A 14,246-nucleotide genomic window follows, 5' to 3' on the forward strand; every position below is an offset into this window, starting at 1 on the left:
CACAGTAACTGATACGTTACAACTCAACCAAATAAACTGTGGACCATCAGATTCAGAAAGCGATGCAGAAAACACTCTCTCCATCAACATGATAAAAGTCGAAAATGACTATGAACCTGTTATATATGAAGAACCTTTTTCATCACACATATATGAGAATCAATCAGAACTCCTTCACAATTATTATATTGAACCCGTCCATTCCACACCGACGACACAAAAAACTAATGAAATTAACACTACAAACCAACCCAATGAGAAAGAAAAAACAAAATGCTTGAATACAAATCACATCTATCAAAACATACAAAAAGAACAACCCAAAGAAAAAATTTGGACAATACCATTTCTTTTGGAAAGTCCAAAAAGCAAAGAATTTCAACCACCAGATCTTGAAATTGATTTTTTAATTGATTCAGGAGCAGAATCAAATATAATAAACATTCCCACATGGAATGAAATAAAAACCTTACACCCAAAGCTAACACCTCTTGAAACCTCCAGCAAACTAGCAACAGCACAAGGATCAACATTAATAAACTACGGAAAAATTCAATTATTTCTTCTCCCCACAAGAACAATGGAGCAAAACAAAATTTTAACCAAACCATTTAAACAAATTTTCCATATCACTGATATTAAACACAATATCATTGGAATACCATTTATCTCTAAATATATACCAACAATCAACATCTTGAATAGTAAAATATTAATCAAAGATAAATATACAAAAACAAAAGACACATCCCTAACATTTTTTCAAAGATTAAATAAACAACCACCATTTTTTTCAAAATTTTACCCAATATATAACCAACAAAGAAAACACTTGAAACCACTATCAGGAAACATCTATAATTTTTCAATCAAACAAGTTCACCAATATGATAAAAAACAAAACAAACAAAAATTTTATATGTCAGATTTTGAATTCAAACCTATTCATAAGTTTTTCAAAATCACAATCTCATCAATAAAATATTTGAAAAACTCGAATTCAGATATTATTTCCTTACATGTATACAACAATACACCTTACCAAGTAACATTACCTTTAGGACTTTTAGGCTATTGCGAAACCAACGCTACAATATCACCAATACACGAAAAAGCATATCGTGTAAAAAATATACTCCAATTACTAGATATTTGCCAATCCACAATCCTTAATGAAGAATTATCTATAAATAATATAATAAGTAACGAAAACAGAAATACGGATTATTTCACAAAAACCCCATATTTCAAACCTACATTCAACATAAGTAACTACACAGAGAATCAACAGAAATTTTTAACAATGTTTAATTTCCAACATTCACAAATAACACAAGACGAATTTGAAAAACTAGCAAAACAGCTAATTAAATATTCATCAGTCTATGCAACATCCAAATTTGATGTTGGCAAAATCAGCTCATCACTACATCTCCCATTAAAACCAGACGCAGTTTTCAAAAAACAAAGAGCAAGTAAAGTACCAATTCACTTACACGATAAAGTGAACAGATTACTCGACATTTTAGAACAATACAACATTATATCACCAGTAAACAAAGAGGAACAACCAAAAGGCAACACATTTATCAACCCTGTTATCATTCTAGCCAAAGGAGAATCATTAAAAATTGTTCTCGATGCTAGATACCTCAACTCACTCATAGATGAATCAAAGTGTAATTGGCCCATTGAACCAATACAAGTTATTTTAACAAAAATAAACGGAAAATACTTTACCACCGCCGATATGAATAGTGCATATAATCAAATGCCATTAGATGAACAATCACGACGCTTAACACAATTTGTTATTGGAAATCAACAATACGAATTCAACCGCGTATTCTATGGAATATCCATAGGACCAGCAGCATTTTCAGCTTTTATGAGCAAATTTTTCGACCACTAATACTCAAGAAAAATGCAATCACCTATTTAGACGATGTTTTTATGCAATCACAAACAAAAGAGGAAATGTTCAATGTTTTAGAACAATATCACCAAATACTTCAGAACGAAAATCTGAAGGCCGCCCCCGATAAATCACACTTCTTTTTGACAAAAGTTAAATTCTTAGGGCATAATATAGAAAGAAAAACAATCACTCCATTGAAATCACGTATAGACGCTATTCAAAAACTCCAACCACCAACAAATAAAAAGAAAATCCAAGAATTCCTTGGAATGTTAAACTTTTTAAGCAAATATGTTTATAAGATGCAATTATATCTACGACCATTCTATAACATACTTAGACAACAAAATAATTTTGAATGGAATATAGAACATCAAGCACGATTTGAAGAAATTAAAAAACTTCTAACTGAACAAATTTCAAACACAATTCCAGATTCAAATCAACCATTTTATGCAATGTGCGATGCTTCGAACTTTGGCATCGGCGCAGCATTATTACAATCACATAATAGTACAAATAAAACGAACCTCATATCAGCGAATTCTCGATTATTCACTCAAGCAGAACTACGACTCTCAACTCTAATGAGAGAATGTACAGCCATAATATATACACTAACAGAATATGAATTTCTGATGCTTGGATCAAAACATCCCACAGTTCTATTCACAGACCATAAACCAATCATCTTTCTTTTTACACAAAAGTCTAATCCAAACCACCGAGTTTATAGATTTCAACTCATTTTAATGAAATTCCCAAACTTACATATAGTTTGGACCGCAGGAAAAAATCTTGCATTACCAGACACCTTAAGTCGAAATACGCCACCTGAATTACTTACACGAAAAACCACAGTTGAAATACCCAAAAACATAAAATTCTACCTTGCAGAAAATGAAACATCACCCCGATTGGAATGCAAATATGCAGTAAAAACTGACGTTGAACAATCACAAATAAATAATTTACAACATTTCCCACTTTATTTAGATTGTCAAAATAATCACTATGAAGTTGATCTACTTGGAACATCAACTTTTAAACCAATCCCATATTCACAATGGATAAAAAACAACACCCAACAAAAAAGAATAAAACAACACCCGCCTAAAAAAGACCATTTTCCACTAATTGAAAAAGAAAATTTGACTGATAAAATAAACTTATCAGGACCACAAACAAACGATTCAAAATACACAATAAATCAAGTTTTTGACCTCCATGACCCACTTGACACAATACTCTTATCTAAATTAGAAATTGAAAACATTTTTCTCCCCCCAACAGAAACAATTACAATTTCAACACTGAAACAATATCAAAACCTTGACCCAGTAATTCGACAACTGAAATCATGGCACAAATATAAAACTAAACCTATCAAAGCAGATTCAACTATTCTAGGAAACAAAACACTCCTCCGATATTTTCGAAAATTCAACAATACAACGATTAACGAAAACACAGACCTTCTAGAATACAAACTAAATGAATCTACAGCTCCCTGTCTCCCTTTAAGTATGATTCTTATAGCTTTTAATATTTCACATACACAAAATATTAAAGGACACTCTGGATCAGAAAAAAACATATTCAAATTTTATACAAAACTTTTATTTCCCAAATGCACCAATTTGGATAAAAGTACTATGCAATGACTGTATAGTATGTCAACTAAATAAACCTTACCCAAATCAAAAACAAATAGCACAAAAACAAGATTTTAAAGGACAAAGTTTGTACTTTAATCATCGTATCTCATTTGATACCAAAGGACCAATTTCACCCTCATCCGAAGGAAACTCCTACATTATGGTAATTGTTGACGCATTTACACATTATGAAGCACTTAACCCAGTACCACATTGTAACGCTTATTACGCTTACACAACACTCTATGAACACTGGATAGCAAAATTCGGACTACCAGAAATTTTAGTTACAGACAACGGTACAGAATTCATAAATAATGAAATCATCACACTATGTCATTTATATAACATTAAACACAAACCACGTACATCTCACGCACCTTGGACAAACGGCTTAGTCGAAGGTATGAACCGTTCATTACAAGAATATCTCAGATGTATCATCAATGGAAATGATACAAGATATACCGAATGGTCAGCAGATGTAAAACTATTTCCCTTAGAATATAATTCACAAATCACGACAACTTTAGGAATGTCACCATATGAAATGGTTTTTAACCAAAAGCCACGCAAACCAATAATGTTTACAGCAAACTCTCATAAAAACGCACAAGGTTATTGTCAACCAAATAAAGACTCAATTTGTTATAACCTACCATTACATACACACGATGAAGATCATTTTCATCACCCACAAATTCTTAAATTAGCCTCCGGTACACACACCGAATGGATTTTAAACAGAGATAAAAAACACAATGAAATTTACCAAAAGGTAACAAAAAAGTTGTTACAAAGGCAAAATATTAATGAACAAATAAATTCACGCTTTACACCAGCCTCCGATTTAAAAATTGGAACATTTGTTTTAATACCCAATTTTAATACTCAAAAAGGAATTTCAAAAAAGTTACAACCCCTTCGTAAAGGACCATACCAAATAATTGCAAAACCCACTGATGTCACATATAAAATCACCGACTCAGATAAAAAAGAAATCGTTCAACACCGAAATAACCTATTACCTTATTATCCAAAAGAATACGCACTCCGCGAACTAACTCAATTATATTCTTTTACAGGTTTAAAAGTTATTCAAAATAACCCACATACGGACAACATAACAAAGGAACAAAATGATATTCACCTCGGAAATCAAAATACAAAATCAAACACCACAAAAAACAATACAAAAAATCTCGATCAAAATACATCTCAAAAAGAAAGAAAAAATAGAAAAATGACAGAACAAATAATACCCCAAAAACAAATCGACAAATCAGAACATAGAGAGTCTTCACGACTTAGAAATCAACCACGTAAAAATTATAAAGTATTCATCCCACAATCTAAAATATTAAAGAAAGTTGAATTTCAAAAACAACCTTAAATTCTACATTTAAAAATCTTTGCACCTCTGAAACATTTTACACTTTCATTTTTCAAGATAACATGCTGATAAACACGCAGCGATTCTAGTTCAAAATTAGCCAATAGGATTCATCCAATCCGTCACCTTCTATAACTTTAACACAAACCAACTAGACGAAAAATATTAAACTCCAGGCATATCTATAACTATAACTCTACGACCTCCAGGTCAAAAATAAGCAAACCACTCCAACTTGACAACTAAAATAAATATCACCATAATATCATAACCCTCCCTTATCTAATAAACCAAAGATCAACAATATTTCCCCAACTCAGCCCTCAAATACCCCCCAAACAAATATGTTAAATTAGCCTAAAGTAAAAGAACGACCATTTTATTTAGCCTAAAGTATAAAAATCTCAAAAATACCCCAGATCATTTGACAAATGAAAATAAAGACAAAGAAGACCTCCCGATCACCATAAAAATTGCCCCCAACAATTTTTTACAAAACTCAACCCACATGTCAAAAAACTAATAAATAATCCGACCACACTTGAAAATTGCCCCAAACAACAAAAAATATTCGATCACGAAGCCATTTCTTAAATGCTCTTCTATCAAACAGTCACTAAAATTATCACAAACCTCAAACAATTTTTTACGATACTTGAAACTTTCATAATATTTCTTTTTGATATCCTTGAATCTTTTCTAATACTCTTAATCATTTTTTGTAATATTTTTTTAATTTTCTACACTATATTCGAACTATTTCTCCTTTTTCAAAAACCCTTGATTATATCCACAGGTACGATTTATAAAACTTGTCTAAATGATACGAACTATTTTCAGTAGAACTGATATTTTTCTACTATTTGTAATTTTCATAACATTTCTATCATCCCTCATTTTGACTATATGCAAATGTATAAAGAAAGCAATCATCACATTCGCTCTAGCAACAATCCTCCTAATTCTTTTCTTAGAAGAATACTTTAATAAACATTAACTTTTTCACTAAAAGAATAGACCAAAAAGCTATCAAAAATTGCTACCCAAAAGTCACCAAGTCAGTCTTCACCGACATCATCCCAAGATAACCCAACAACACCTTCAACTACCAATAATCCTCAAACATCTACACGAATTTCCTTTCAAGATAACCTATACACTTTTGAAGAACGACACGCTCGTTTATCAGAACCACTAGAACCAGTTCAACGACAAGCACCTCTAAGCGAACCAACATATAACTTATACCCAACACTACCACAAGAATTAAGTAGAATAAGAAATCCTAGTCAAAACCAAAATACAGTCGAAATAAATAGACAAATTATACATCCTCGACGGAACAGGAATTTTCTAACTCCCCGAGTTCATTTTGATATACCTCAATCCCCATCACAAAACACTCCAGAAAACCCCATTGGTATATTACCAGAAACCCCTACGCTTCTTTCACAACGTAGCACCTCAAGCCTACCATCAGATTACTTAGGTTCAACACCAACATCTGAACAAATACGTGAAAATACCTTTAACCCCCCAAACCAGGCATCACGACTACCATATTGGACAACACATTCATTTACACAAGGTGAATTAAATTTAGTCAATGATCCAATAGATATTTCTACGGATACAACAACATCCTCATCACTACCAGAAACATTATCACTACCATCAACACCATCAATAAGCCAGATTTCACCACCACCTTTTAACTTAAATTTTCCAAATAATCTCGACGCCAGATATCGAGAACAATCATCAACAAATATCCCTTTAAGACTAGATTGGAATACATTTACAGCCCCTCCACCATTATTTGGACAACATCTAGAAAGTAATCACCTCCACAACTGGGCACTTAATAGATTACAATACCGACAAGACATTCACGACGATATCCGTGATCACAATATCCAAATACTCCAACAAAACAGTTTACAATTAAAGTTTGAAATCACAGTTAAATTAAACAACATTACTCAACATCCCTACCCATTAAACCCACCAAACATAACAGCTCAATCACTACCACCACCATTTATAACCACTGAAGTAATATATAAATACGACAGATATACCAAAAAGACAATTGGTTACATCCCATTTTATAACCCATACTCAGGATTATCATACACATGTATATTCTAAAATTATTAATTTTTCTCCAACTCCTTTTTCTAGTAATCTCAAATCAAAACATAAACCCTTCTCCCCGCACAGGACCCCAAGATTTATTAGTAACACATTACGATTGTGAAGAAAACGAACAAAAAACACTACACAAGTATGCAATAAATCAAGTATCACAGTGCGAAACAGAACCCCAAGCCATAGAAACTACAAATGTCATAGCAACACTTTATTCAAAAGCCCGAGCAACTACAGTTATAGGATATAAATTCACAGCAACATTTTCTGAAAAGAAAGTACATTGTTCACAAGTCTCAAACAGAAATAAAAACCGACTTGACCATGAATCATTCTACCAGAGTAATATAGAACGACTTTTACATCTCAATCCCGAAGATTGTAAAAACGAGTTACTCCGACTAAACATCACAAAAAATAAAAACACAGATAGAAATTTAGTATATTTCCAAGTTTTTTCAGATTCTGTACATCAAGCAGAACTTGAAAGATATCAAGGACATATAAAATTAGATGAAAAATACCCATACAACGGCGCACACGGACGATTAACCTATGACATGCACGATAAACACTGGATACCACACATTGGTATAAATGACCCATCAAACTGCAAAGCAGACACAAAAAATAAAGGATACCAAGAAATAATGTTTTTCGATTGGAAAATACAACTCGAAAAAATACAACTCACACGAGATTTATCAGACAACACAATGATTTATCAAGGAATTAGATTACCTTGTAAAAACGACCAAGGTTATTGCGACCCTACAACCAGAACACAAGCAACAATTGTTTGGTTCCCCGAAGACACATGTACAACATTTCAAGTAGCAAAAATACACGCTCGTATGATAAAATTTCACGAAAAATATTTTATACAATCAATACCATATGAACAAGTAAATCCATTACGAAAAATAAGTTCTAATTTTCGAAACATTCATAATATAGAAAATAAATTAACACGTTTTCAAATATATCAAGAAACAGAACTTGCATGTAAATACAGAAACCCACTTCACAAAACACAATACTCTGAAATATTAGTTGAATACGAAAATGGATTCGACATGACCACTGGAAAAATAAAAGTCGACCCATACGCCACAAGTCATCCCCTAAACGAAGGAACATCATATATACCAGTTAATTTTCAAAAGAATACAGGTCAACCTGGTGGACATTTAAAACCCCAAAACGATCAAAGCACACGTTTACAAGAACTATCACTAATGAATAGTACATATTTTGGTAATATCCACTATGATATTCACTTAGATATGAAACTAGACTACACGATTAGCCGAATTTTTCAAGAAATGTCACTCTCCGAATTAGAAACATTACACCAACTGTGCGAATTAGAAAGAACACAAATATTACAATCACTTGCACTAGCAGTATTAAAAATACCCTACGCAGGATATTTACTATCAGGAAATAGATCAAATTTTTTAGACTATGAAGGAAACATCTTATGGTTTTATACTTGTACTAAAAAAGTATCACCACTATACGTTTTTGAAGATAAACGATGTTATAAAAGAATCCCTATCTTTTATAAGAATAAAGTACATTTCGTTGACACACTTTCACGAAGAACCTATTTCTGGGATACCGCAGTTCCATGTGGATCAGAAAATAGCCACAACGTAGTACAAAACCCTGATGAAGATAAATATTACCTTCTCACCCCATATCCCACATTAATGCAATCACTCAAAAAAATTTCACCAGAAAGCATTCGCGCTATCGCTCGAAACCCAAATATAGACTTACAATCAATAGGAATATACTCAAAATCAGATATTCAACATCACATTAGAACACAACAATTCCAGGAATTATTAACACAAATGGACACAATACAAAGACAATCAATTGACCAAAACTTACGCAAACTTGCCGAAACCGCAGGATTTGCAGACATCTATACGCAAGACTATAGCGGATATTTTAAAGACATTAAAGATTATATATATCTAAACGGTCAAAAATACCGTCCCCAAGATATATCACCTATCAATATTTTTAGCTTTGTTACACTCAAGAATGAAATTCTTGATTTTCTAGGATGGCCCTACTACATCTTAGAAAAACTAACTATTTTATACGCAATGTTTAACTTTATTGGATTTCTTTTTTCATTCTTAAAAGGAATCTATAACACATGTGCTATACACACACAAGTCAATAGACAAGCAAGTGTAGCACGCATACTATTTGCAGGATTTTTTGGAATATTTTCTACATCTATAAACAAAATTCTTTTAGACGCACAAATAAAAGAATATAACACAAAAATAGCAACAAGACAGAACACATACGACGAAGAACATAACAATGCAGACACAACACCAACAGCACCACAGTTACCACCCCTACCACATAACCATCCATTATCCCTAGTCCCACGTAATTTTCGAAATTTAGCCATAACACATAATAATTTTAGACCAACCATATCACAAAGTCCCATCCAACATATAATGCCACACCACTCACAAGATGAAAATACTTATGAACAATTTATAGAACAACCCCATACCACCGCTTTTCAGTCTCAAAATAATAATTTTTTTAGCCCACGATGAGCCGACAACTTGGATCTCTACACCGATCAAATTCCCACCCAACCAACCTCACCACTCGAATCCCAATAATACCACTTTTTGCTTTTCCGCCACCCGATTTCCCATCCAGTAATGTAACATCCGGCATGAATTCCGATACTAATTCACACATATCAGTTTTATACTCCATCTCACAACTCAATAACCCGAATATTGAAACCCCCGATGAATTTGCCGACTCTGAACCATCTCCATCAAATAATTTTCACACCAATCCCTTAAATTTTTCCCAACCCCCTTTTCAACCCATACTACCAAATAACCCTGACCCAACCAATTCTACACCCTCTTATGCTTCCCAAGTCACTCCAACCTACTCCTCACTTCACTCAAACCAATCATCTCATTCTTCAGACACCCCCCGAATCTCCCCAGAACTAGATAATTTCATTACCCTACAACAACAATCCTATCACCTTGACACCCCAACCATAAACCAAATCTCATCCACAATAGATTCATCCAACCCTCCTACCCCTACACCCTCTTCAATTTATACTGATTCATTAGCACCATCATCCACAACTACTGTATCTTCACTCAGCACTAATAGAGCTTACCGCACTTTTAAAAGGAAGTTCCCCAACCATCCTTTCCCAGCGAAACCAGGAACAGCCCGTGAATATATCAACCATCCACAACACACTAACACAAAAGAATTTTTAGCTATCACCTTACCCTCGTTTCCACAATACACCTTAAACACCCCTCATGACACTAACGAGACACGTAACTTTGTAGACGAATACGTTTTAATGCCTACCTTTCCTTGGACCTCATATTATCATTTTACAAATCCCCTTTGCTTACCTTTATCTAACACTCATATCGATATAGAACGAAATAAGGACATGCTATATCGACTCACTACACCAGTAACACCTAGACAATTTACTTACATTGGATACAAAAAATCACTAAAAACACACACTGCACCCCGAGCTAATGAATATACACTAGAATATTACGATCATAACATCATCAGAACTAACCAAGATCAATTCTTAGACGACGATCGCTTCGCTAACCCACAAATCACCGAGAAATTTTTCATTAAAACACCATATGTATTTACACTAAATATCTTCGATCGCAAGTTTGACCACATTATCTCAGAAGCACTAACAGACACGCAAGCCTACGAAAGTTTTAAAGAACGCTTCCAAATATTTTCACTAACCTTTCGTTTCCTTGCACCACATGAAAGAGATTTGCACTGCTCACACGATATTATGTTGCGCACTAAACAAACACACACATATACTTATTATCGTTTCATCCAAAATCACTTTGACCTACACACTCCCTCCAGACAACCACACCATCGTTTTCAATTCATCAATTCCAAATACACCTCACCATTCTTTCTTAACTTCACATATTGCATTAAAGATACTAACCTTCATGGTATTCTTCGAAATTATGATCCCATAACCCAAATGTATATCTTTTGTCCCATCACCAAGACCTTCAACGCAGAAGAATCCCGACCCTTCCTCATCCCACACGAGTTTGTACAACCTATAGAAATCCCCATATTAGAATTCATCCATAACACTAAATTCAACCACAAATTATATAATCTAATCCAAAACACACCTTATGAATTTGCAGTTGGCACTGAAGAACTAACCACCATTAAGGCACTTCAATTGCTTTGGCCACTGCTTCAAACTAAAAATATCATCCGCATCTTAGCCAAACTACTAACAACTTCAGATCTCATCCACGACATTTTCCCCCACGGTTTCTTCCCCGACTACTAACAGGTAAGTATGAATTATACATATTACTAATTAATTCAAATATTAGAAACTCACCATTCTTTATCCATGTTTTCTTTAGAATTTTAGCCTTCATCCTAGATCATCTGAAAAATTCACAAAAGAAAAATAAAAAATAGCAAACTTCTTCAAAACTGTTTAAGACCCTATTAAATTTTTGCACCAACAATTAAATAAATATAATACCAATGCAGTAAATTAATTTATAAATTTTTCCCCCACCAATAGTAAATCTAATAATGATGAAAATTTGTAACTTAATTTCCCCCAACAACTAGCAGTAAAATTAAAATTCTATGTAGTAAATTCATAAGAAGCAAATGCAGTACTAACCTTTTGATATTTTCATTCACTCGCATAAAAATTCTATCCAAACTCGCACAGCTCGCCCACGAAGAATTGTTTAAAATAATGAATTTCAGTTCCAAGCTTTCACACTCGATAACTCTAACACAAGATAACACGTTTCAAACTTTCCTTTAACCCGGTTGGAAAGGAATTATATACTAAACAAAACTAACCAATGCAGCTTACTAAACACCACAACACATAGCATAACAGCATGACTAAGAAAAGGAAACCAACGGTACCCAAACCGGATTAACCCAGTTTAAAACTGGATAATTTATTCTTTTGAAGACTATTATAAAGTCTAAGAAAGAAATAATAAAACACAAAAAAGTCGAAAGACAAACCCATACCACAAACAATTTGATTTTTGAAAAAAGGACACAACCAACAAAACATAAGAAAAACCACAACAAACCCAACATAAAACGTTGTCACATAACAGGACCTCTCACAAAAACCGCATGCAATCATACTCCCACTCCTGGCCTAACCCACCAGGAAGGACGTCCTGAGCATGCTCTATAGCCGGCCTAACCCACCGTGCTACATCCACGCTTTGTGACCACACTCCTATTTTTAATAAGAGCTACTCAAGGGTGAGTAACTCTTCAAAATAACTGAACTAAAACAAAAAGCTTTTGTGAAAACAACTAACTAAAATCATAATTAAAAAATATTAAACTAATAAAAGTTTTATAAAATGTAAATTACATTATGCAATACATAGATCAGAATACAACACCAAGGACGAACATCCAAAGACAAAACGACCCTACTACACTCGAGAAAGAATGGCCAACTACAATCAATATGCCGCCCACAATCACAACTCAAAGGATTTAGAGTACGACTTGACTTCGCAGAAAAGGACTTCATTGAACTAGACCAATGACCACCTCGATGTTCAAGTATACGTACAGATCCGAGTAACCAGGCATCCCCTCCACGCACAATCTCCACGCCATTCCCAGACAAGGTCAAACACAAAGAAGTTCTCATCAATGAAACAGAAAAACCTGACATAGCCAACCATTCTGAAATCAGATTTGAGTTTGTTGCGAAAACCCAGTCGTTGTCTTGAGAAGACACAATGATTGAATCTGGGACTTCTCTAATAAGAAAACCCAGAAGAAATAAGATGTTCGCCAAATACCAACGTCCATCATCCATCTTTCGAATTGCAGAAAAACTATTCTAAAAAACTCTGTAAAACCCGGATGGCTGGAACCTGATCTAAACTACATTTTATGATTGGATAAATTAGATATTTTACCAATGTAAAGTATTTAATATTAACCAATCATGATCCATCTAACTAACAATCCACTTATTTGTAAGTGCTGAAATTACTTGTAATTTCAGCACCAGAGAGATTTGAATTTAACTTAGAAATTAGTTGAACTCTCCCGAGTACTTCAGCAGCCGCAATAAACCAGTATACCCTAGATCTATTGAGCCTAGCAGAGACTAGTTAAACAACCTGAGACTAGATAGTATAAGAGTAAGATTAGGATCGGTATTAGACTAAGAAGTTGCACGAATCTATCCGGCCGAAAATAAGATAGCGTGACGAGCAGACGGTGTACCCTATCCGAAATTACTCTATGAGTTATACCCATCGGTCTTAACTCACCATGTCCAGGCCAACAGTTTCGCGTTCCACGTTTATTCGGAGGATCTGGCGCATAAGCAGTAGCGGAGTTATCCCTTTCTCGCAATTGAACTACTCACCACTCAAAGGGTACCCCTTTGGTACTATTGAACGATTTTAATTTTTAGATCCGCGCCTGTGCACAACTTTAGACGAAAGAAGTGACAGGAATAGTAGTGATAGTACGGTTGATTCTTCAGAGAGAGCATATAGTTAACAAGATCCTGGTTAACTTATTGGTTTTGATCAACAATGCCCAAACGTTCTACCATTTCCTGTTAAGTACTCATTCAAAATATTGAGACCAAAATGAAAAATCAGCACCACTTGTACCAAAATGAAGGAAGCATTGAACAGTTAAGCATATACGAGTTTTGTACCTTTTGTAACGAATTGGACCCCCTTTTGCAAAAGGGTAGCATGGTATAATTAACAAGACCCGTGAACCAACAATTCTTCTGTGAAAGAAGTGAAAATTTTAGAATGTTCAAAATTTTGAAAGTCCAAAATTGTCCAAGAGTCCCTCCAAATTATCTCATATCGCATCCCCCTCCCATAAGTGACCAGCCATAGAATTTCCCCCTAGCTACGTTTTAAATTTGAAAATTAATTCTGTATAATGTATGCATTTCGAACAAACTCGCACACAAAAATGGTTGTCACAATTTTTATGTGGGATTGCATTTGAATAACCTCAACTA

General features: G+C 34.0%; 1 protein-coding gene across 1 annotated transcript in view; it reads left to right on the forward strand.

Moving 5' to 3' along the window:
• Positions 1-14,246, forward strand: part of LOC134838935 (peptidyl-prolyl cis-trans isomerase B-like) — a 332,107-nt gene that overhangs the window by 63,504 nt on the left and 254,357 nt on the right. The gene's annotated exons all lie outside the window — the stretch shown is intronic.

Source organism: Symsagittifera roscoffensis, chromosome 2, assembly GCF_963678635.1.
Source record: "Symsagittifera roscoffensis chromosome 2, txSymRosc1.1, whole genome shotgun sequence".
Taxonomy (NCBI): Eukaryota; Metazoa; Xenacoelomorpha; order Acoela; family Convolutidae; genus Symsagittifera; species Symsagittifera roscoffensis.